General features: G+C 41.4%; 1 pseudogene across 1 annotated transcript in view; it reads left to right on the top strand.

Moving 5' to 3' along the window:
* Positions 1-25,363, top strand: part of LOC310824158 (cytochrome P450 3A27-like) — a 94,401-nt pseudogene that overhangs the window by 58,002 nt on the left and 11,036 nt on the right. The window contains exons 3-12 of the transcript in view: positions 3,418-3,470; positions 5,748-5,847; positions 5,981-6,094; positions 6,579-6,667; positions 6,778-6,919; positions 7,340-7,375; positions 7,507-7,573; positions 7,734-7,894; positions 10,647-10,866; positions 11,070-11,232. The product of the transcript in view is annotated as a cytochrome P450 3A27-like (transcript). The remainder of the gene's footprint in view (positions 1-3,417; positions 3,471-5,747; positions 5,848-5,980; positions 6,095-6,578; positions 6,668-6,777; positions 6,920-7,339; positions 7,376-7,506; positions 7,574-7,733; positions 7,895-10,646; positions 10,867-11,069; positions 11,233-25,363) is intronic.

The raw sequence follows: 25,363 nt of genomic DNA on the forward strand, positions 1-25,363 counted from the left end.
CAGACGGACGCGTCGGATAGAGGGCTGGGAGCAGTACTGACCCAGCGCGTGGAGGGGGCCGACCGGCCGGTGCTGTACCTGAGCCGCAAGCTGTCGGAGAGGGAGGGCCGGTACAGCACCGTGGAGAAGGAGTGCCTGGCCATCAAGTGGGCGGTCGGCACCCTCCGCTACTACCTGCTGGGTCGCGCCTTCACCCTCTACTCCGACCATGCCCCCCTCCAGTGGCTCCACCGCATGAAGGATGTGAACGCGAGGATCACCCGGTGGTACCTCGCGTTGCAGCCCTTCAACTTTTCCGTCGTGCACAGACCGGGTGCACAGATGGTCGTGGCAGACTTCCTCTCCCGGGCAGGGGGGGGGGAGTAGGTCGTCGGCCGTCGGTTCCCCGGCCTGTGTCGGGCGGTGGGGGTATGTGGGGGGACATGCAGCGTTCGGCCTGTAGATGGAGCTACAGGACCGTGGCCGGGGTTGTGTCGGCGAGACTTTTGTTGCACACCTGCTGCGAATTAAGTCTCGCCGGCGAATGTTTAAGATGGGTGTGCTTCTGCCATTTCAGGAGGCGAGGTGGGCTGGGAACGACAGGAGTGGCTTCCGAGACAGACGACTGAAAAGTCGCAGGAACTTTGAGACGGGCTGAAAAGCCGCTAGAACTTTGAGACGGGCTGAAAAGCCGATAAAGTGAATGTTTATGATAATAAACGGGACAAAATCCCTCACTACGATACTGCGTCTGCCTCTGTGTACAACGGACTTCGTTACACCGTGATTATGGTGACACAATTTAAAATCACACGACAGCCTCAATTCTTAAACCACTAGACCCGATTTATCACTCTGCTCTGCAGTTCATTTGTAGGCATGTTTTCTGTACCCACCATTGTCTTTTGTATCAGTCTGTGGGTTGGGATTCTTTGACGTTGAGAAGGGCTTATCATTGGATTTCATCTGTATATGAAGCAGTTCTTTTAAAACTCCCATTTTACCTCACATCATTGCTTTTATGGCGACTTAGTGGCGATCAAACTTGCAGCTTGTTACTATTTAATGTGCTACAAGTGATTACAGAATTGAGAAGAACTTTTTAGCTGCTGTGCTCCTCAGATATGGAATGATCTTCAGGCTAGACTGAGGTTGGAGCACTTGGTCCCTTACACTTGTACCATCATCTGCTTTTTAGTGGACAATATATGCAATAAATACCTTTTTTACACAAACATCTTGAATCAGAATGGGTCAGCCCTAGCCTCTTACACAAACAGGGTCACAGTCAATGGGTACAAAACTGGAGCAAACGTGTGTATACCAAGATACTGTACCTCGACTCCTTTCCATTCCAAAAGAAATGTGTCCCTTTCCCTTCACTCAAATGTTGTGGATGACATGTACATAAAGCTACACACTGGTGCAGGTGTGATGTTATGAGAGCTTTAGCATTTAGCATTTCCTGTGTCCAGGCGTTCTATTCACTTCTAATAGGACAAATGAAGGTACACTTGCCTCATAAGGCTCATTCTTGTTTCATTTGTCCTATTAGCTCCTACTGACCTCACTTTACACAGACACAGAGGAGGAGAGACTCAGACTCATTAGAAGTTTATTACTGGATCAGTTTACAAAACAAAACAAAACTGCATGGAGCGTACAGTACAGCAGAGCTTGGAGTACCAGACATGAACACACACCTCACATGCACACACACATCGGAGCTGTCACAGTGGTATACCTTGGATCACACACAGACACACACACACACACACACACACACACACACACACACACACACACACACACACACACTCACTCTCTCTCAGGGCTGCATGCGGATAGCTCCATCCAGTTTGATGACCTCTCCATTGATCATGGGGTTCTCAGCCAGTGATGTCACCAGGTGGGCAAACTCTGCAGGGTCTCCCAGGCGCGAGGGGAAAAGCACTTGGCGGGCCAGGAATGAACGCACCTTCTCAGGTTAACCCGCCAGGAGAGGAGTGGAGAACAGACCTAAGGAGAGGGAGAGAGAGGTTGTCTGATATGGAGAGGAAGGGGGGGGGGGGGAGGAGTGTGTGAAAGAGTGCGTATGTATGTGTGTGTGTTTACTGACTGGGTGCGATGGTGACCACACGGATGTCCATGGGTGCCAGGTCTCGGGCGATGGGTAGAGTCATCCCAACAATACCCCCCTTAGAGGCTGAATACGCAGCCTGACCCACCTACATAGAGAGAGAGTGAGAGTGGAGGAAGGGGCTGTTGAGACAGTGTTTGTGTGTGTGTGTGTGTGTGTGTGTGTGTGTGTGTGTGTGTATGTGTGTGTGTGTGTGTGTGTGTGTGTGTGTGTGTGTGTGTGTGTGTTTGTGTGTGTGTGTGTGTGTGTGCGTGCGTGCATGGTGCAATGGAGGTCTTGGCGATCTGTTGGTTCTTGTGTGTGATTGGCTGACGGTACTGCAGCATGTTGACCTCTTCCTCACTGCAGGGTCTACTACAGTTGGAGCAGTCAGAGAGCACAGCCTGGGCCCCTGCAACCAAACATACACCCTGAAATATGGTTTGGACAAAGGATCCCAATGTCAAGATAATATTGCTGTAGGGAGGCTAGTCTATGACACAATACCATGTGGAAATGTCAATGATTTTCTAAAGATGAGTGGATAGTGGATAGTGGATAGTGGATAGTGCCTGGTGAGGTCGCAGACTTCAGGCAGATTGTTGACCTAATACGAAACATTAGTATTTTATTTGGACATTATATGATACTTTTGAAGCCCTGAAATAGTGGGAGTATGTTTACAAATGTTTTTTTAAAAACCCATTGAATTAAAGTTGAGAATCTCTACTTTGACCCCATAATAATTGTTTGATTTCAAATCCAAGTGTAGAGCTAAAAGAACAGAAAATGCTTCCTCTTTCCAATACTTATGAAGAGCACTGTATTCATGTTAATCAGTTGCTTCATTACTGTAATATGTGATGTGTTTTGAACTAGTATTTTGAAATACTGTTTTTAGGAGCCAATGATATAAAACAAGTGCATACATGTAAAGAACATAACACATTTTTAGAGGAGTTCAAATATGTAAAATTCAGTATTACTCGAAAGAAAATATTTGGCCAATAATATTTGCCCCATAGTCCTTCTTGAATCGATAATGGGATATAAGAAGGTTTGTAGAGATTAAGCCCATAAACAACAACATTGTAGACTCATCCATGATGTGTGTTGTTGTGGTGAAAGCCATGGGAGCTGAATATGAATTGTTTTACCCAGAAAAATGGGCAATAAAGCTTTTGAACGAAAACGAAAAGAGAGGAGTGAGAGCCGGTCTGTAGTGGAAAAGGGCCATCATAGACTAAGCCACAGTTCAGGTTTATGACAAGCATTTATGAACTGGCTATTTTTTATTATTATTTTTTTGTTCCCAGGGTGGTTTCACCAATTTTGACACAGAGAGCTTCCAGAAATATGGGAAACTGTGGGGGTGAGTCTGCTAAACTGATCCTGGTTATTGTTAACTATGATGGATATATATATCTCTCAGTGTCTACAGTATACACTCTTAAACCAGGCGGACACCGTGCGATTTTCACAAACACAGACGATCCAACCGACGAAATGGTCTCATACACCAAGACAAATGATCTGTCTTGATGCAAGTACACTGCCCAAGCAACAATTTCATGCTTCCACATTAATAATTTGAATCTGTTATTGAGCGATTTAAGTTTTAAGCTTTTAAGTATTCTGTAGTATGGTCCCAAACACAACTTGTGCGTTGCCAATGTTTGACAACATCCTGGATTCTCATTGGTTGAGGCTCCTATATTGCCTCTGAGCACGTCTCAAACTGCATGAATAAAGAGGAGCCACGACATGTCAGAATTCAAATCGGAAGTGATTGTGTCTTCCCTCCATGTCATTGAAAGGGCAAAAATGTAATTAAAAAAATAAAGAAAAAAAGGGTTCTAAAAGGATTCTTTGGTTGAATAACTCTTATGGGTTCCATTTGCAGTGCCCTGCGTAAGTAATGGGCCAAGCATTTTTTCTTCTTTTGCATTATGCAAATGTCCAAATTAAGCACTCATGTTCAGTATTTGGTCCCCAATCCTTTGTATGCAAAAGTGCAAAAGTCTGTGACCCATTGACCCAACCAGACGCTGGGTATCTTCTCTGGTAATGCTCTGCCAGACCTATATTGCAGCGATTGTTGTTTGTTTTTTTAGGATGTTTTGCCCTCCTCTTCAGCAAATTAAATGCATGTTCTATAGGATTCTATAGGATTCTCTTTTTGGCCCTGAATAATTTCCTAGTTGCTATGGCAGTATGTTTTGGGTCATTGTCCTGCTGTATGGTGAAATGCCATTCAATGAGTTTGGAGCAATTAACTTGTACTTGGACTGACAAGATGTTTCTGAACACTTCTGAATTCATCCTCATCAAAGGAGACAAGTTAGCCAGTTACAGTGGAAGCCATACATGCCCAAGCCATGACACCCCCTCCCCCATATTTCACAGATGATGTGGGATGCTGTGGATATTGGGCAGTTCCTTTTTTTCTCCACACTTTACACTTGCCATCACTCTGGTACATGTTTTTCCAGAACTCTGCAGGCTCTTTTAGGTACTTTTTAGCAAACCGTAACCTGGCCAGCCTGTTTTTGTGGCCAAGTAGTGGTTTGCACCTTGCAGTGTAGCCTCTGTAGTTCTGCTGGTGATGTCTTCTGCGGATGGTAGTCTCTGACTCATATTTTTTTTTTTTATTATGGTGAGCATTTTTTGGTTATCCACTGGAAGTCTTCCTTGCCATTTGCGATTTCTTAGCTCACCAGTGCTTTCTTTCCTTTTAATGAAGTTCCAAACTGTTGATTTTGGTAGGTTTAAGGTTTTGGCTATGTTTCATTTTTTTCTGATATTTCAGCATCATAATGGCTTCCCTGACTTTCAATAACATCTCTTTGGTCCTCATGTTGACAAGACACCAATAGCAGACTGCACAAATTATGTGATGGAACACACCTGACGAACACACCTGTCAAGCCAATTGTCCCATCACTTTAGTGTAGCCTGAAATAGGGGGATTATGCATAAAAATGTTGTAATTTCTGAATGATAAACCAATATGTACACAAATAACATCAAATAAAAGATGAGAATCTCTACGTTCTCATTTCAACTCCAAAAAGAAGAAAAAATGCTTCACTGTCCCATTACTTTCGCACAGTACTGTATAACCTTCTGTGGAAAAGGGTTCTACATGGAAACCAAAAGGTTTCTTCAAAGGGAGAGTAGAAGAAGAACCCTTCTAGGTAGCACTTTTTTTCTAAGAGTGCAGGATCTGTGATGGGTCTGTCTGTCTCTATCTACGGTATATATCCGCTTGAATGCCACAGCCTATTTGAGTATTGTTGCTGACCATGTGCATCCCTTCATGGCCACAATTGACCCATCTTCTAAGGGCTACTTCCAGCATGATAATGCACCATGTCACAAAGCAAAAGTTGTCTTAAACTGGTTTCATGAACATGACAATGAGTTCAGTGTTCTTCAGTGGCCTTCCCAGGATCTGAATCCAATAGAACACCTTTGGGATGTGGTAGAACGGGAGATTCACATCTTGAAAGTGAACCTGAAAAATCTGCAGGAATTGAGTGATGCAATCATGTCATCATGGACCAGAATCTCAAAGGAATGTTTCCAACATCTTGTGGAATCAATGCCACGAAGAATTGAGGCTATCTTTGTTTTTGCTGGTCTGTAGGATCTATGATGGCCGTCAGCCCATCCTGTGTATCATGGACACAGCCATGATCAAAACCATCCTCATCAAGGAATGCAACTCCCTTTTCACTAACAGGAGGGTAATACGTTGAATTGAAGTTGTTGTATGGGGAAAAAAACATAAGGACTCCTTAAATAGATAATATCATTGTTATTATAGCATTATTAATAGTAGGTTAATCTTGCAGTATATAATAATAATTATTTTTCTAGAATATCTATCTCAAAGGGCCTCTGTATGACGCCGTGTTTATCGCTGAGGATGATGCATGGAGACGGATCCGCAGTGTCCTGTCTCCCTCCTTCACCAGTGGGCGGATCAAAGAGGTACAGTCCCATCTCTCCTCTCCTTCTTTCATTCATTCCTTTATACAACACAAATAAATGAATGACTAACAACTCTGATGCGCGCGCGTGTGTGTGTGTGTGTGTGTGTGTGTGTGTGTGTGTGTGTGTGTGTGAGAGTGTGTGTGTGATTTGTACTATGTGTATAGTGTGTATTCATTGTTGTTTGTTGTTGTGTGAAGCAGCAACTTTAATTAATTAATCCAAGACAAATTTTCATCCGGGACAATAAAGTATATTTGATCTTATCTTCGATAAATTCAGTGGTCAGATGACAGAGTATAGAATAATAGTTCATCTTTGGAGTCACTTATTCTTTGACATAATGTATCCTGTATGGATGTATATTCTCAGGCTATATAAACATTAAAATAATTCCTGTTTCAAACATGATATTAATATATGTTTTGCACATATTAATCCACGATCAATCATGATATTTTTCCATGTATCCTTCCCAACTCAGATGTTCGGGATCATGAAGCAGCACTCTGGTAACTTGGTCAGCAATCTGAAGAAGACGGCTGATAACGATGAGCCCATTGAACTAAAGGAGTGAGTATTTATCTCCGAGACGATAAGGTGAATTTGTAATTTCAGTGAACTCCCCCTTTAATTTTGTGGTTGTGGTTCTGGTAGTCAGAGATTGTGTGGTTGTGTTCCAGGTTCTTTGGACCATACAGTATGGATGTGGTCGTCAGTACTTCATTCAGTGTCGACATCGACTCCCTCCACAACCCCTCCGACCCCTTTGTGACCAACATCAAGAAAATACTCAAGTTTGACATCTTCAGCCCACTGTTCCTCACAGTCGGTACAACTGCCCCCATATAACTTTCAGTCATTTTGTGCTTAATAAATGAAGCTATTGATTTCATTGATTAGACTGACATAAACCACACTGCCAATGGTTTGCGCTCTACTCATTTGACAAACACATGGGCCCTGTCCAGAACCAACCTCTAGTTCCTAAATGCTGGACACTTGGAGATCTGAGTGGATTGGATACAGAAGTGTCTAGGGATAGAGCCTAGGAGTTGTTTCTGGACAGGGCTGTGCATTGAATAGGATTGGAGTCACGTATCATGGTATTTCCTGTTCCTGTTTGTAACCGTGGCATTTCCTGTCCGTCCAGCATTCTTCCCCTTCATGGGTCCTGTTATGGCAAACAAGGAGGTATCCCTATTCCCTGCCTCGGTCACAGATTTCTTCTACGCTGTCTTTCAGAAGATCAAGTCCCATCGCGTGGATAGCACCAGGAAGGTATGTAAATATATCTGATCAAATATACGATCTTCAGCCAGTATTGTGTAATACAATTGTAGAGATTTGGTAGCATCTGGTAGTTCTCATGTGATTTTGATCTGACGTAAGCCTGCTTCCAGAGTCGGGTAGATTTCCTGCAGCTGATGATAGACTCGCAGAAAGACAGCAACTCAAAGGGAGAGGAGCAGAGTAAAGGTGCCTGCCTTAAACACACACACACACACACACACACACACACACACACACACACACACACACACTGTATACTAGCATCTAACACACACACATACAGTACCTGCCTCAAACACCTATACCTACAAACACACCTACCACCCCATTTCTCACATCATCATAGGATTGAGTGACCATGAGATCTTGTCCCAGGCAATGATGTTCATCTTTGCTGGCTATGAGACCACCAGTAGCTCTCTGTCCTTCCTGGCCTACAATCTGGCAACCAACCCTCACATTATGACCAAGCTGCAGGAGGAGATAGACACTGTGTTTCCCAACAAGGTAACCCCTCTGCAGACTCCTATATAGTACTATTCATGTGGAACAGGTGATAGTGACAGTGACAGTGTGATAGTGACATGATAGTGACAGTGTTTTAGAGGGTACTGATGAGTGTGTAACCCCTGTGCACTGCAGACTCCTACAGATGGTTAGATAGGTGACAGTATTTTGCAGTGTGCTAATGTGTCTGTAGCATCCCTGTGCAGACTTCTGCCCAGTATTATTCATTTGAAACAGGAAGTAGATAGGTGTTGTTGGAATCTTCAGAATAGTTAAAAGGCCAGTACCTGAGGACCTGAGGGATCTACAGGGTATATACCTTAAAAGCATGTCTGACATGCAGTGGTGTGCATGACCATAGAGTGATTTCTAAACTAATACAATCATCTTAAAATAAATTATAAAACTAACAGGTAATCAGTGCAGAGACTTGTGTGATATGTGCTCTCCATCTGACTCGTGCTGCTGCATTTTGTATCATTTGCCAAGAGCTTTCTTTGGTCGACCAGACAGGAGAGTGTTACAGTAATCAAGGTTGCTAGTAATACAAGCATGCATTCGTCTCTCAGTGTCAGCCTGGGAGAGGAAAGGTTGCACCTTTACAGCTGTGTTCTGTAAAGGTCCATGTAATATTCAAGCGTTCTAAAAGCTTCCTAACGGTTGTAATGACTATCTTTAATCGGTAGCGATCAGGGAACAAGATCCCTTATAATAAATCCCTTATGAATAAAAACACGCTTTTTAAAATGCAGTGTCCTACCTGACATTCGGTTTGCATATAAACATGTTGTGAGTGCCAGGGGTGTTCTAGGGGAGTGGACTGACCTTTCTCTGGTGGCTGCCTCTCCCAATCGTGTGCGCATGTAGAAACACAACAGCTAATGTCCAACACTGCAAGTTCATTTCGGGGGGATATATTATTATTAGGGAGGATGTTGTTGTTTGGACAACTTCAGACAGAATTTCTCCACGATGGCAGATTTCCGGCAAACTTACTTACTCTTCTTTAAGTGATACAAATATGTTTTAGTCACATTCTTGATATGGGTTTCAAAATTAAGATCTGAGTCAATGGTAACACCTTGTTTTTTTGCCTGGTGCTTAGTGTTACTGTAAGTAGTGTCTTCAAGTGTGCAGACAGTTTGACCAGGACAAGGACAAAGAGCATTTTGGCATCAGCATTAATTAATTAATTCTAAGGTCATTAAGAACCTAGTTAATAACTTAACAACATAGTGCTATCTCAGTGCTATGATCGGCACAAAAGCCAGATTGGAACATGTCAAAGGTACAGTTGGGAAGAAGGAGATTATTTAACAGTTTGAACACCTTTTTTTCAAGAATTATAATTTTTTTGCTTAAAAAGGGAAGGTTGGAGATTGGCCTAAAATCACTAAGGACTGAAGAGTCTAAGTTACTTTTCTTCAGGAGGGGTTTCACCATGGTAGTTTTAGGTGCAGATGAACAGACCCCCACTTTGCTGAGCATTTCTGTATGACCACTGCAAAAGAGTTCATAGTGCTTCCATGTGGTGGAAGGTGGGGTAACAAGTCATCAAACACATCTTCAGGTCTTGCCTGAGTGATCCTCCTCACCTAATATTGGTTCTCTTATCTCAGAAGTATGTTGCAAATTCCTCACATTTGTAGGTGGAGAGCAGATCACCAGGTGTCTTGTGGGCGGGATTTATAAGGCTGTCAATCGTTGAAAAGAGCACTGTTTGAGTTGTTATGATTCATTATCAATTTTGAGAAATGATCCCGTCTGTCTTGGCGTTTTTTTATTGCCTTATTAAAAGCAGAAAGATGCTCTCGAAGAATATCAAGGTGGACCTGCAGTTTTTGTCCGCTCAGACTTTCTGCAAATTCTTTTAAATTTGGCCACAGCCTTTTTCAGTTTGACTGGTGCTACAGAGTCGATAGTTGCCCTTAGTTTGGTGTTGAAGCTGGTTGCTAAATCATTATCACAGGAGGAAGCTGTTGATGGTGTACTATTCATATTCATATTCATCATGAAATTCTCATCTGCTCAGCGACATGGCTAGATAAATAATAGAGTGAAAATATATTTTTCCCCACTTCTAATAGACTGACATGCATTCATGTTTAGCCAGGTTTCAGATAAAAACATTACAGTGCAGCTTTCGCTCTGAGATAAGATCAATAAAGGTTTTGCCAGATAGGGACCTAATATTCAAAAGCACCATGGTAATGTTCTCTGGGCTGTTCGGTGCTGCCCGGCCACAGTTAATGGAATGGATACCAAGTTATTCACATTTGAACCACCTGACAGTTTTCTTGTAGTCTGTCGACTGTGATAGGAAATAATAGACTGTAGCACATTCAGTATTCCAAGCAGTCAATCCACTAAAAGCAGCCCAGTTTAGTGGCATTTTGACTTCTGATTGATCCTTGTGTACATCTATCATTTACATTGTTCAGTGGAATCTAAATGTATTTTCTTCTAACTATCAAGATAACATTATTTAGCGATTTTTTTGTTTATTCATGTATAACAAAAAAGCAAGACACTATTACACACGTACATTGAAAGTAATGGCGTTCTGTATGCGGGTGTCATGAAATTAGGCTATGCAGATTAGAATAAGTATAGTGCTGTGTTCATTTCCCCCCCAAAAAACACAAAAAACTAACAGCTCTTCAGATTTGCGACGAAAAAGAGTTAGTTCTGGGCTACGGCTACGTGAACGACCAATCACTAGTGCTCATGTGAGTGTAATATCCCTGTGCAGGCTCCTATCCAGTACGAGGCTCTGATGCAGATGGACTATCTAGACAGCGTGATCAACGAGTCTCTCAGGTTGTACCCCATCGACTTGAAAGAGTCGCCAAGAAATCTGTTGAGATCAGCGGCATCACCATCCCCAAGGGTATGGTCGTCATGATACCCATCTGGACCTTGCACCGTGACCCCGATGTGTGGGAAGACCCAGAGGAGTTCAAACCAGAGAGGTAATGGGCCACATCTTAACCACAACCACAATATCAATCACAACAGCAACGATAAGAGCAGTGTTCCACAAACAACCATAAAACAAACCTAAATGCGACGACCAAACACAAACAGGTTTCTTCAACCATGTATAACCATCATATTACTGTGATTTAATTGATATGTTCTTTAACCCCTCCTCCTCTGAACTCTCCGTGTGTAGGTTCAGTAAGGAGAACAAGGAGAGCATCGACCCATACACCTACATGCCGTTCGGGTTGGGCCCACGGAACTGTATCGGGATGCGATTCACTCTGGTATTGATGAAACTGGCGATGGTGGAGATTCTACAGAGGTTCAACTTCACCGTCTGCAAAGAGACAGAGGTGAGACAAAATAATGATACAATGATTGTAAATATAATTTTGTACCTATGACTTTGTTGCGTTTCTATATGTAGCAGAGGTGATTTTGGAATCACACTCGCGTGATGAGGTAGCCCTGCCTGAGACATGTAAACTGAAGTGTCGCCCTCAGACCTTGAGGATGTCCTCTTGGCTTAATAGTAGCGTTTGTGTCTTCCACATGGGAGACCCGGGTTTGAACCCCCATACTACAATTCTGTACTTGCGTACTGCATGAGTATGTACTCCCCATTTAATTTCCCAGATTGCATTTTTCAGTACTAGGCGCCAATCATCCTCAGTATAGGCTACCTACTAAATGATGGAAGTGTGAGATTTAAAAAAAAGCTATTTGTATTTCTGCAAAACTCCCTCGAGACTTCATAGGGCCATTTTAATGTATGTCGACCCAAGAGAGGTTGTCCAGGAGTTTGAGTTTATTTGAATTTATAGTGCAATGCTACCCGAACGTAACAGTGACACTGTGTTAGGTAACATTCATAGTGTAACGCTGACATCTGTTTTACTCGTTCCTTCATACTTTAACTGTGTCAACTCTCACCAGATCCCCATTGAGATGGACCTGTTCCGCTGCCAGGAGTCCAACGACAACCAGCTCAAAGCAGACAGCCAGTGATGAGGACCTGCCCTGCTGCAGGTCTCTCAGTTATTATGTTACACATAGATCTAGGATCAGCCCCAACACTGGCTACTTTCAAAAATGGAAAAAAAGAAAAGAAAAAGGGCTTCGCTTTTGCCTTAAATTGAAACTAAATTGGCGCTAATAATTGCACTGTGACCCTAAAATGCACTGTGACTTTTTTTCTGTCTTTTATGCGTTTTTATTCTAATTTTTCTTTCATGCTCTTTCCTTTTTATCTATTTTACGTAAAGCACTTGGAATTGCCTCTGTGTATGAAATGTGCTATATAAATAAACTTGCCTTGCCTTGCCTTGCCTCGCCTCGCCTCTGGGCTCTGCTGCTACTGTATGCTGCTCTCTTTGTATCTGTCTATTAGTGGAGGTCCAGGACTCGTTGTACAGAGACAGTTGTTGTCTGTCGTCTGCAGTGCAGGGATTTGCATGTGACTTGTGTATGTTTCGTCTGGTAGTGGGTCTCTATCATCACGCTAAAAACGTGTGTATAATCACAAACTAAATCATAACATGAGAATGAACAACATGCCATCAAAACATGACAATAAATAGGTGTTAGATTAGATTCAACTTTATTGTCATTGTGCAGAGTACAAGTACAGAGACAACGAAATGCAGTTAGCGTCTAACCAGAAGTGCAAAAAAGCAGAAAAGTGCAATGTGAACAATATATACAGGTAGAGCAGTATAAGCAATATATGAGCAGTATAAGTAGTGCAGTATAAGCAGTATATGAGCAGTATAAGCAGTATATGAGCAGTATAAGTAGTGCAGTATAAGCAATATATGTATTAACAGTAACATTATAAGCAGAATAAATATAGAATGCAGTATGAACAGTATAAGCAGTATATGAGCTGTATAAGTAGTGCAGTTACCAATGTATTGGGTCTATCTATGGGTATCGTAGTGCAGCAGTAGTCAAAATGTACCTGCATTTTATCGGTTGAAGTGCCATCTCATCTGTCATAAGATTTGACTTGTAAAACTGAAAAGTAGGATACAACTAATAGCCTAAATGTATAAACACAGACCACAACCAAAAAACAACATGGGAAAATCGTTTACTCATCCTCTGCAGCAGGAACAGTGCAGAGAAAAAGTATGTACAGTAAACCCCATAACTGAATACACTTCATACGCTTCAGCGCGACACAGAACGCTACATTGAGGTGGCCTATACTGCAACAAAGTAAAAAGATGAGACAGACACGTGTCTTCAATAACTTGCATGTTTAATCAAAATACAAGCATTCGGCACATCGTTAACTTGTAGGAAAGTTTAATCAGGTTTTATCAATTGTATTATTTTAAATGTGAAATAAATAGCATCAGTGCAGAGGCTATAACACACTACAAAAGTCACATTAAATCACGGAAAGTAGGCTAGGCTAATTAACGGAACTATATGAATATACAGCCCGAGCCCAGTCCAGGGTTCTGAAAGCGACAAGTAACAAGTGTGCCCATCAACTGTCTAGATATTAGGCCTATACGTAACATTTAGTCCTCCACTTTATATCACAGCCAGTATAACGTTTAAAATGACTACAAAACAAAAGCAATATAGTCTACAGTGAACGGCGCATTGTCCATTTGTCATACATGTCCAAACAGACCTGCTCACTTGAATAGGAAAGTAGCGCGGCGGTTCGTTGCTTCAGCAAACCTCTCGATGACTTTACTGTTGAAATCCATCTGTCCCTGAATCAATGCATTTTCAATGGAAAGCATGTCAAGGCCGTTCAGTCGCTGGTGTCTGTTCTGTTCTGACAGATGTATAATGTCTTTGAATCCAGCCGATGCCCAAATAGTCTCCACCAAAAACCATACATGGGAAACAGAACAGCGCATGTTTCGAGGTGGTAGCGGTTAGCCATCTCTTTTTGTCAAACCATTCCTGTTGGCCCTAAACGTTTTATCTCCAACTTCTCTTCCAAAGGCAATGTACTAAACCGCATGGTCAACAAATAATCTACACGATTCATTGTGAAAACTTTAGCTAGCTAGCATTAGCGATAGACGTACAGTAGATGAACTGAATTGCTTTGTGATTATTTCCTGTCATGTCAGACCACGTTAACGACATTAGCGTTTAATAGTTTTTCGCCACCTGTTGCTAGGCAGAATTCATACCCAATATAATTTGCGTGAGGTTTTTCCTGCTTACGCCAATCACGCTCACGTTGTTCCCCTCGCAACGATGGGGCAGAGTGCTCCGCTGCCCCACAGCAGAAAGACGGGACAGGGAGCGCAGTCCGCACACACTAGTAATTACTAGTAATTAGTAATTACTCCAAAAACAGCACTATACGGATTATGAGTCAAGTTTATTTTATTTATACACACCAATTTCACCATTTAATCTATTTTGTATTAAATATAAAATACTTATTATTATTACTAATAAAAAATATGACTAATAATTGTTTTGTATTTGTAATGTACTCTATGAGACTTTATGTTTGTAATGTACTTTATAAAGAAAAAAAACCTGTATATCCCCAAATTTGATTCTATGCAATATGTTTTTTCAAATGTTGTATTTGTCTTGTAGGCTACTTTTGTGTAAGCCGTATATTGTGGGTAAAATGCACTATAAATTCAAATGAACTTAAACTTAAATGTGTATTGCAGTGGAATCCTAACTCGAGATCCGCGTGTAAATCGAATCAATTTCCCATTGACATGAATGCAAGATTTACGCGCGCGGATTTGGAGTTAGGATTCCACCCAAAATGCGTTGCTATTGGTATCATTATGACGTTGATATGTACACAGAATTGAGAATGTTCTGCAATAATACACAAAGTTCTTGAACTTTTAGTTTAGTGGCATAACGAGCTAAGACGCAACCTGAACCTGTGCAATCAGTATTACCAGAGTGAGATATAAAGAGATTATAACCGGAAGATTCGGCGCTTATACACAGCCTACTGACTGAGGTAGGCTAATGTAGGCCAGAGATGTAGTATAGTTGACATATAGTATAGTTTTATAACACTTGTATTTGTAAATACTTGAGACGGCATAGGCCGACTACCTTTACAGCATTTGGACAAGGGACGCGTAAAAATGTCACTGAGAGATATCTGTCACTAGGAGATGATATTCCCATTAAGTCGAATTCAGCGTTGGATATTTCTATATGCCTAAAAACTCACATCTTTAGAAAGGCCTTCCTTTAGGTCCTGTCCTCTTGTTGTTGTTAGTGTTTTGTTTGTGTTTTTGTTTGTGTGTCTATTGCACTCAACTGCACAGGCTTTGAAATTGTCGGCTACAAATGAAAAACACATTCCAAATCAAATATATTTTTTATTATTATTAGAGACCTAAATGCATGAATTGAATTAGGGCTATTTTAATTTTGCGGAGGTCTTCTGCTTCTTTGCCTATAGGCTCCTACCTGTACCAGGCCGATTCCAGTTAATAAAATGTGCCCATTATATGGCCACTGATATTTGACCTGTTGACCACAATTGTAGGCTATATTTCAAGGCGTGTCAACAAACATAGCCAGCCAACCCACACTGGAAGCTTTTGCTGACTCTAACATAGGCCTCTGACAGGACCAAGTCACTTCGAACCATTGCATCGAACGCTGATAAGAGTTGTTAGCCAGTGAATTACCATGATAGTCATTCCAAACCCATTATGACGCCAGCCGAACGCACATTATAGATAATAACATTTCTTTGCTGCCAATCGGTGTACTGGTATTTGTTGACTGATTCAGAAGGGCAAACTCAAAGATTGTTATCCCTTTCTCATTTGGGGAATCTTTCTGACATTCCTGTTGCATTAAAGTATGGGTGTGTGGAGATTATTTCAATCATTTTTGTTTGTGTTCTATCTACTGTAGGTGCATAAAAACAATGGAGGTGAAAATATATATGAGTATTGAGGATATTAGGAAGGAGCATGAGAGGATTAAGACAGAGAAGGCAGAGTTTGAGAAAAAGATAGAGGAATATGAGAAACAAAAGAGAAGGGACCAAAAAGTTAGGCAGAGGGAGGAGGAGATCCTGGCCAGAAAGGCAGAAAGACTGCAGGAGGACAGGAATGAGTTCAATAGGGAGAGGGAGGAGATGGACAGTGGGATCAAGATCCTCATGATGGAGATTGAGAAAGAGAAGGAGTCCTCAAAGGAGATACTTAGAAAGGCTGAGAAGGCAGAGGCAGAGTTAAATATGATGAGGAAGGAGAGTGTGAAAATCCAAAGAGACTGACAGAAGGTGGAGCAAGAAATGCTCAGGATGTGGAAGGAGAAGGAGACATTTCTCAAGGCCAAGAAACAGATGGAGAAAGAGATGGAGAAAAATATGGTGGCAGTCAAGAGGAGAGAGGCCCTGGTGATGGAGGCCGAAGAAAGACTTAAGCTGAGCAAGGAAAAAGAGAAGGAAGAGCAGGAGATGGAGACCTCAAAGGAGATGCTTAGAAAGACAGAGAAGGTCGGAGCAGAGTTGCAAATGATAAAGAAGGAGTGGATGAAAATCAAAAGAGACGGGCAGAAGGTGGAGCAAGAAATGTTCGGGATGTGGAAGGAGAAGGAGACATTTCTCAAGGCCAAGAAACAGATGGAAAAAGAAATGGAGGCAATCAAGAGGAGAGAGGCCCTGGTGATGGAGGCCGAAGACAGACTTAAACTGAGCCAGGAAAAGGAGACGCTAGAGGAGGAAAAGGAGACCTCAATGGAGATGCTTAGAAAGACAGAGAAGGTCGGAGCAGAGTTGCAAATGATAAAGAAGGAGTGGATGAAAATCAAAAGAGACGGGCAGGATGTGGAGCGAGAAATGCTCAAGATGTGGAAGGAGAAGGAGACATTTAAAAAGGATAAGAAACAGATGGAAAAAGAGATAGAGGCCATCAAGAGGAGAGAGGCCCTGGTGATGGTGGCTGAAGAAAGAGCGAAACAGAGTCTGGAAAAAGAGAAGCTAGAACAGGAGAGGGAGACATTGAAGAAGGTGAGCATGGTGACGATTAGAGAGATGGTAGAGAACCTATAGACTAAGTAGATGAAGGTGATTGTTGCTAGCTTTACTATAGCATTTAGTCCATGACCTTCAACTCTCAGTTGAATTTGTCCAATTCTTGTCTCACCTTGCACTCCCCTCTGATGTTACTTTTTTAATTTCAGATGAACGATGGCTCCAGATATGCCACAACCCTCATGTTCTTGTTGAGACCGACTCCTCTGATGGCTCAGCTGGTACACAATCAGGCAAACCAGGGGACGAGCCTTTCTGTCAAAAGCCTTGTTGATGTGGCCCTGGCTGAGAGCGTGTGGGGGTGCAGAGATAAGACAGGGGACTGCACATGCCGACACCGTTAGCCTGGAACCCTCAACACAATTGGCCGCTATTTAGGGATACATAGCAAATCAATTTATATAGTTGTCTTAAGTTCAATAAATTAAGTTGAACATTAAATTAAATTGACTTCCTTTCTCTACCACTGTGACTGCTTGTGGCATTTATTATTATAGAAAGTCTTACTTGTGATGACCGTGATGTAGCTATTTATTTTAAGTCGCTCTGGATAAGAGCTTCTGCTAAATTACTCAAACGTAGGCCTGAAGTCCATCCGTAAAATAATGTATCCATTTCCTGTTAACCATCTCTAAACCCTAGATGGCAGTATTTACTCTTACACCAGAAACGTGACCAGTTGCACGTGTGGATGCAGAAGAAATAGCCTCCCAGTCTGTTTCTGCAAGGAACTTCTAATTTATGGATTCTGTACATTGTTTTATGTTGAGAGTCTTGTCAAGTCTGAATATCTTAGAGTTGGGGTTTGTCCTCTACCTCCAAATATAAACGAGGACAATCACTTTGTTTTTCATACAGGTACCACTATTGTATGTATTTCTATAATCTATGTTTCTATTACTTTACCATACTATGAAACTAATTGAATATGTTTTTAAGCGTCCAAAAAGCATTGATACCAGCACTCCAAGAATCATTTTGCGTTGCTGCTGCAGCAGCCGCGCAATGTCAACACTTTACACACGCACTGGTGTAGCATGTAACATTAAAATCCATCAACTTCATATCACACCATTGATGATTGGTGAACTTGTTGGATCAGTTAAGGCCTGTGCCAGAAATCAGTACACACACCAATCACACAATGGGACTATAACAGGCACATACACTGCATTCTGAAAGTATTCAGACCCCTTCACTTTTTCCGTATTATGTTATGTTACAGCCTTATTCAAAAATAGATGAAATTATTTTTTTTCCTCATTAATCTACACACAATACGCAATAATGACAAAGGTGCTTCAACAAAAAACGTAAAGGGTCTGAATACGTATGTAAAGGTGATATTTCAGTTTTTTATTTTGAATAAATTAGCAACAATTTCTAAAAACCTGTTTTTGCTTTGTCATTATGAGGTATTGTGTGTAGATTGATGAGGAAAAAGGCTGTAACATCACAAAATGTGGAAAAAGTGAAGGGGTCTGAATACTTTCCGAGAGCACTGTACTTACATCTTGATTCACAGAATCACACCTCGTACACACTTGCAAGTGATAGCAACGCCTATCACCTGTCCCAATAAAGGGATGCTACAAGCGCACCATTTCATCCTTTCCACTCTTCACTCTCTGACTGTCTGAAGTGTACTGTAGTTGTGTTGTTGTAGCTGGCTACACCTCAGCTTATGATTCTCATGGGGCGTTAGGTTGAAAAGTGTACTGTAGTTGTGTTGTTGTAGCTGGCTACACCTCAGCCTATGATTCTCACGGGGACCAGCACCATATCTAACTATACGGGTACCAGTTCCCTGGGGTGGCACGTGGGTGTAGCAATGCTGAGGTGTGCTGATATTATACCTGTTTGTTGCATCGTGCGCTGTATCTAAACTAACCCCACAACTAAGTCAACTAATAAACATGGGCTACGCATATCTTAAACATGCCTCTGTGTGTGTGTGTGTGTGTGTGTGTGTGCGTGCGTGCGTGCGTGCGTGCGTGCGTGCGTGCGTGCGTGCGTGCGTGTGTGTGTGTGTTTGTGCGTGCTTGCGTACATGTGTTTTTTCGGGGATGCAGAGAAAGTCTTCCAGCTGTTCCAATGAGAACATCCATCCATCCATACATACATAGACCTATGCATTTAATTCTGGTTTGTTTATAACTAAGAGGAAGACACATTTATCATCAAAAACCACTAGTTATCATCAAAAAGGATGGTCACAGTTTGCTAAAAAAGAGTCCCTAAAAAGCCTGCAGAGGTCTCGTAAAAGATATTGTGGACAGATGAGATGAATATTATCATGGACTAGAGTGACAAAAGTTTGGAGAAAAAAGGATCTGCCCAAGATCTACAGCATACCACCTCATCTGTGAAACATGGTGCAGGGGGTGTTAGGTGTGGGCATGTATAGTTGCCATTAGAACTTGCTAACTTGTCTTAATTGATGATTGTACCTGCTGATGGCAGCAGCAGAATGTATTCTGAAGTGCACAGAAACATCTTGTCTGCTTGAGTGCAAGCAAATGCCTCCAAATGCATTGGATGGAGCCACACCATACAATAAAACAATGACCCAAAACACTGCCATAGCAACTAGTGGAAAGATCTTGATTGGCCAAGTCAATCTTCAGATTAAAATTCAATTGAACATGCATTACATTTCCCTAATGATAAGAATTTAGGCAAAAAGACCTCAAAACAAACAACAACTAAAGATGGCTGCAGTACAGGCCTAGCAGAGCATCACCAAAGAAGATGCCCAGCGTCTGGTGGGGTTAGTGGGTTGCAGACTTCAGGCAGTTATTGTCCACTAAATACTAGTGGATTTTCCACTAAATACTAAACATGACTGCTTCATTTAGACATTTGATAAGTCTGTCCCATTACTTTTGGGTACACTGAAATAGGGGGATTATGCATAAAAGTGGGGTAATTTCTAAATGGTGAAACCAATGTGTATACAAATACCATCAAATAAAAGCTGAGAATCTCTACTTTAACCTTGTAGTAATTGTTTAATTTCAAATCCAAACGTTTGATAAAGTTCTTCATAACCAACATCAGGGAGATGTGACCAGAGAGTGGATCCTGGCTATAAGGGCACACTCTTGCCAACACACATTCTGGTGTGACATGTGGGATGTCTTATTGATCTATATATATTGCTTTGGCTGTCTCCATGTGTGGATCATTGTAATCAGGGGTGGGGCTGGCCTTTTAAACACCTGTGCTTTGTTTCATTCAGGGAAAACAAAGAGATTTTTAACATTTCTTTTAAAGAGACAACACACATTTTCTGCCATGCCTCTGTCAATTGATTTGGCTTTAATCAATGGTTTCTTCTTGATGTTGTGTACATGTTTTCAAGCCTATGTCACCTTTCAGAGGAAATCAAGGAACCTATCCAGATCTGATGTCGTATTAGATGAGTCAAACCCTGTCAGAACATAGTTTGCTTTTGCTAGATTCTTTTCTTTTCTTTTGTCTAGTATTGGTATACATGGTCGAAATTATGCACTCATATTTAGTATTTGGTCGACAATACTTTGTATGCAATAACCGTCTGGGACCCATTGACCCCACCAGGTGCTGGGTATCTTCTCTGGTGATATTCTGCCAGGCCAGCCATCTTTTTGCCAGGTCTTTTTGCCCAAAATCTTACCATCAGATAATGAAATGCATGTTCAATAGGATTTAAATCCAAACATTGACATGGCCAGTCAAGAACTTTCCACTTTTTCGCCCTGAAAATCTCCCTAGCTCCAATGGCAGTATGTTTTGGGTCATTGTCTTACTGTATGATGAAGCGCCATCCAATGAATTTGGAAGCATTGCTTTTACTCGACCAGACAAGATATTTCTGTACACTTCAGAATACATTCTGCTGCTGCTGTCAGCAGTAACATCATCAATTATGATAAGTTAGCAAGTTCTAGTGGCAGCTATACATGCCCAAACCATAGCATCCCCTCCACCATGTTTCACAGATGAGATGGTATGCTGTAAACCTTGGGCAGATCCTTTTTTCTCCAAACTTTCCTCTTGCAATCACTCTGATAATATTCATCTTATCTGTCCACAAGACTTTTTTCCACACCTCTGCAGGCTTTTTAGGTACTTCTTAGCAAACTGTAACCTGACTATCCTTTTTAAGAATAACTAGTGGTTTGCATCTTGCAGTGAAGCCTCAGCCATTTGCGATTGCTGAGCTCATCAGTGCTTGATTTTGGCAAGTCTAAGGTTTTGACTATGTTTCAGATTTTTCAGCTTTCACCATTTGTCAATTCCTTTGCTATTGTAATGTATCTAACACCTTGTCCTTTGTTGGGAATGATATTTAAGGAGAGGGACAGCGAGATATTCTTTGAGTTTTGGGTTAGGCCCATCACGGGCATCATTCTCCCGCGTTGTCCTTGACGCACGTTAACGTATGGTTAAAACTTACAGACGTATGTTGTTTTAAATTGTGTTAAATTGGTTATTTTGTTGATACTCTATTCTCATTCTTCCTATGGGCATTAATGTGATGTTGTGCGCTCGATAAAGGTTCTGTTAATCAGGGCTGGCTCTAGCCATTTTGGTGCCCAAGCATTTTTCCTTCTTTTGCATTATCAAATGTCTAAATTAAGCACTCATGTTTAGTATTTGGTCCCCAATCCTTTGTATGCAAAAGTGCAAAAGTCTGTGACCCATTGACCCAACCAGACGCTGGGTATCTTCTCTGGTAATGCTATGTTGCAGCGACTGTTGTTGTTTTTTTAGGATGTTTTGCCCTAAGTCTCCTCTTGAGCAAATGAAATGCATGTTCTATAGGATTTAAATCTGGAGACTGACTTGGCCAGTCAACAACTTTCCACTTTTTGGCCCTGAAAAATTCCCTAGTTCCTATGGCAGTATGTTTTGGGTCATTGTCCTGCTGTATGATGAAATGCTGTCCAATGAGTTTGGAGCCATTTACTTGTACTTGGACTGACAAGATGTAAATAAATGATTCTCAATTATGGTGAGCATTCTTTGGTTATCCAATGGAAGTCTTCCTTGGCCTACTAGGTAATTTGCGATTTCTGAGCTCACCAGTGCTTTCTTTCCTTTTAATGAAGTTAAATGAAGTTCCAAACTGTTGATTTTGGTAGGTTTAAGGTTTTGGCTATGTTTATTTTTTTTCTGATATTTCAGCATCATAATGGCTTCCCTGACTTTCAATAACATCTCTTTGGTCCTCATGTTGACAAGACACCAATAGCAGACTGCACAAATTATGTGACGGAACACACCTGACGAACACACTTGTCAAGCCAATTGTCCTATCACTTTTGTGTAGCCTGAAATAGGGGGATTATGCATAAAAGTGTTGGAATTTCTGAATGATAAACCAATATGTACATTATATAAAAAATAAAAATCTCTACGTTTTTATTTCAAATCCAAACAGAAGAAAAAATGCTTCACTGTCCCATTACTTACGCACGGTACTGTATAACCTTCTGTGGAAAGGGTTCTACATGGAACCCAAAAGGTTTCTTCAAAGGGACAGTGGAAGAAGAACCCTTTTTGGTTCTAGGTAGCACTTTTTCAAAGAGTGCAGGATCTGTGATGGGTCTGTCTGTCTCTATCTACGGTATATTTGCTTGAATGCCACAGCCTATTTAAATATTGTTGCTGACCATGTGCATCCCTTCATGGCCACAATTTACCCACCTTCTAATGGCTACTTCCAGCATGATAATGCACCATGTCACAAAGCAAACGTCGTCTTAAACTGGCTTCATGAACATGACAATGAGTTCAGTGTTCTTCAGTGGCCTTCCTTGTCACCGGATCTGAATCCAATAGAACACCTTTGGGATGTGGCAAAACGGGAGATTTACATCTTGAAAGTGCACCTGAAACATGTGCAGGAATTGCGTGATGCAATCATGTCATCATTGACCAGAATCTCAAAGGAATCAATGTCACGAAGAATTTAGGCTGTTTTGAGAGCAAAGGGAGGCTCTACCTAGTATTAGTATAGTGTTCCTCATAAAGTGTTGGGTGAGTGTATATCTAACTATCTTTGTTTTTGCTGGTCTGTAGGATCTATGATGGCCGTCGGCCCGTCCTGTGTATCATGGACACAGCCATGATCAAAACCATCCTCATCAAGGAATGCTACTCCCTTTTCACTAACAGGAGGAAAATACGCTAAATTGAAGTTGTTGTATGGGGAAAAAAACATAAGGGCTCCTTAAATAGATAATATCATTGTTATTATAGCATTATTAATATTCGGTTAATTTTGCAGTATATAATCATTGTTATTTTTCTAGAATTTTTATCTCAACGGGCCTCTGTATGACGCCGTGTTTATCGCTGAGGATGATGCATGGAGACGGATCCGTAGTGTCCTGTCTCACTCCTTCACCAGTGGGCGGATCAAAGAGGTACAGTCCCATCTCTCCTCTCCTTCTTTTATTCATTCCAACAACACAAATAAATGAATGACTAACAACTCTGACGTGTGTGTGTGTGTTTATGTGATTTGTACTATGTGTATAGTGTGTATTCATTGTTGTTTGTTGTTGTGTGAAGCAGCAACTTTAATTGTCCAAGACAAATTTCCATCCGGGACAACAAAGTATATTTAATCTTATCTTAGATAAGTTCAGTGGTCAGATGACAGAGTTTAGAATAATAGTTCATCTTTGGAGTCACTTATTCCTTGACTATATACATAATGTATCCTGTATGAATGTATATTCTCAGGCTATATAAACATTAAAATAATTCCTGTTTCAAACATGATATTTACCCATGTTTTGCACATATTAATCCATGTATCAATCATCATATTTTTCCATGTATCCTTCCCAACTCAGATGTTCGGGATCATGAAGCAGCACTCTGGTAATTTGGTCAGCAATCTGAAGAAGACGGCCAATAACGAAGAGCCCATTGAACTAAAAGAGTGAGTATTTCTCTCCGAGAAGATAAGGTGAATTTGTAATTTCAGTGAACTCCCCCTTTAATTTTGTGGTTGTGGTTCTGGTGGTCAAAGATTGTGTGGTTGTGTTCCAGGTTCTTTGGACCATACAGTATGGATGTGGTCGTCAGCACTTCATTCAGTGTCGACATCGACTCCCTCCACAACCCCTCTGACCCCTTTGTGACCAACATCAAGAAAATGCTCAAGTTTGACATCTTCAGCCCACTGTTCCTCACAGTCAGTACAACTTCCTCCATATAGCTTTCAGTCTCAATCATTTTGTGCTTAATAAATGAAGCTATCGATTTCATTGATTAGACTGACATACACTGTGGAAACACTCTATGAGACCACCAGTAGCTCTCTGTCCTTCCTGGCCTACAATCTGGCAACCAGCCCTCACATCATGACCAAGCTGCAGGAGGAGATAGACACTGTGTTTCCCAACAAGGTAACCCCTCTGCAGACTCCTATATAGTACTATTCATGTGGAACAGGAAATATGATAGTGACAGTATTTTAGAGCGTACTGATGAGTGTGTAACCCCTGTGCACTGCAGACTCCTACAGTATCTATTACTATTGCTTTGGAACAGATGGTTAGATAGGTGACAGTATTTTGCAGTGTGCTAATGTGTCTGTAGCATCCCTGTGCAGACTTCTGCCCAGTATTATTCATTTGAAACAGGAAGTAGATAGGTGTTGTTGGAATCTTCAGAATAGTTAAAAGGCCAGTACCTGAGGACCTGAGGGATCTACAGGGTATATACCTTAAAAGCATGTCTGACATGCAGTGGTGTGCGTGACCATAGAGTGATTTCTAAACTAATACAATTATCTTAAAATAAATTATAAAACGAACAGGTTATTAGTGCAGAGACTTTTATGATATGTGCTCTCCATCTGACTCGTGCTGCTGCATTCTGTATCATTTGCCAATAGCTTTCTTTGGTCGACCAGACAGGAGAGTGTTACAGTAATCAAGGCTGCTAGTAATACAAGCATGCATTCGTCTCTCAGTGTCAGCCTGGGAGAGGAAAGGTTGCATCTTTACAGCTGTGTTCTGTAAAGGTCCATGTAATATTCAACCTTTTTAAAAGCTTCCTAAAGGTTGTAATGACTATCTTTAATCGGTAGAGATCAGGGAACGAGATCCCTTGAAATAAATATTTCATTTACAAACGCTGTTTTGGTTCGGAAAACACGCTTTTTAAAATGGAGTGTCCTACCTGGACACTCGGTTTGCATATAAACATGTTGTTACTGCCAGGGGTGTTATAGGGGAGTGGACTCACCTTTCTGTCTCTGGGGGCTGCCTCTTCCAATCGTGTGCGCATGCAGAAACACAACAGCTAATGTCCAACACTGCAAGTTCATTTCGGGGGGTTATATTATTATAAGGGAGGATGTTGTCGTTTGGACAACTTCAGACAGAATTTCTCCACGATGGCAGATTTCCGACAAACTTACTTACTCTTCTTTAAGTGATACAAATATGTTTTAGTCACAT

This window comes from Argentina silus (genome assembly GCF_951799395.1).
Source record: "Argentina silus genome assembly, chromosome: Y".
Lineage (NCBI taxonomy): Eukaryota > Metazoa > Chordata > Actinopteri > Argentiniformes > Argentinidae > Argentina > Argentina silus.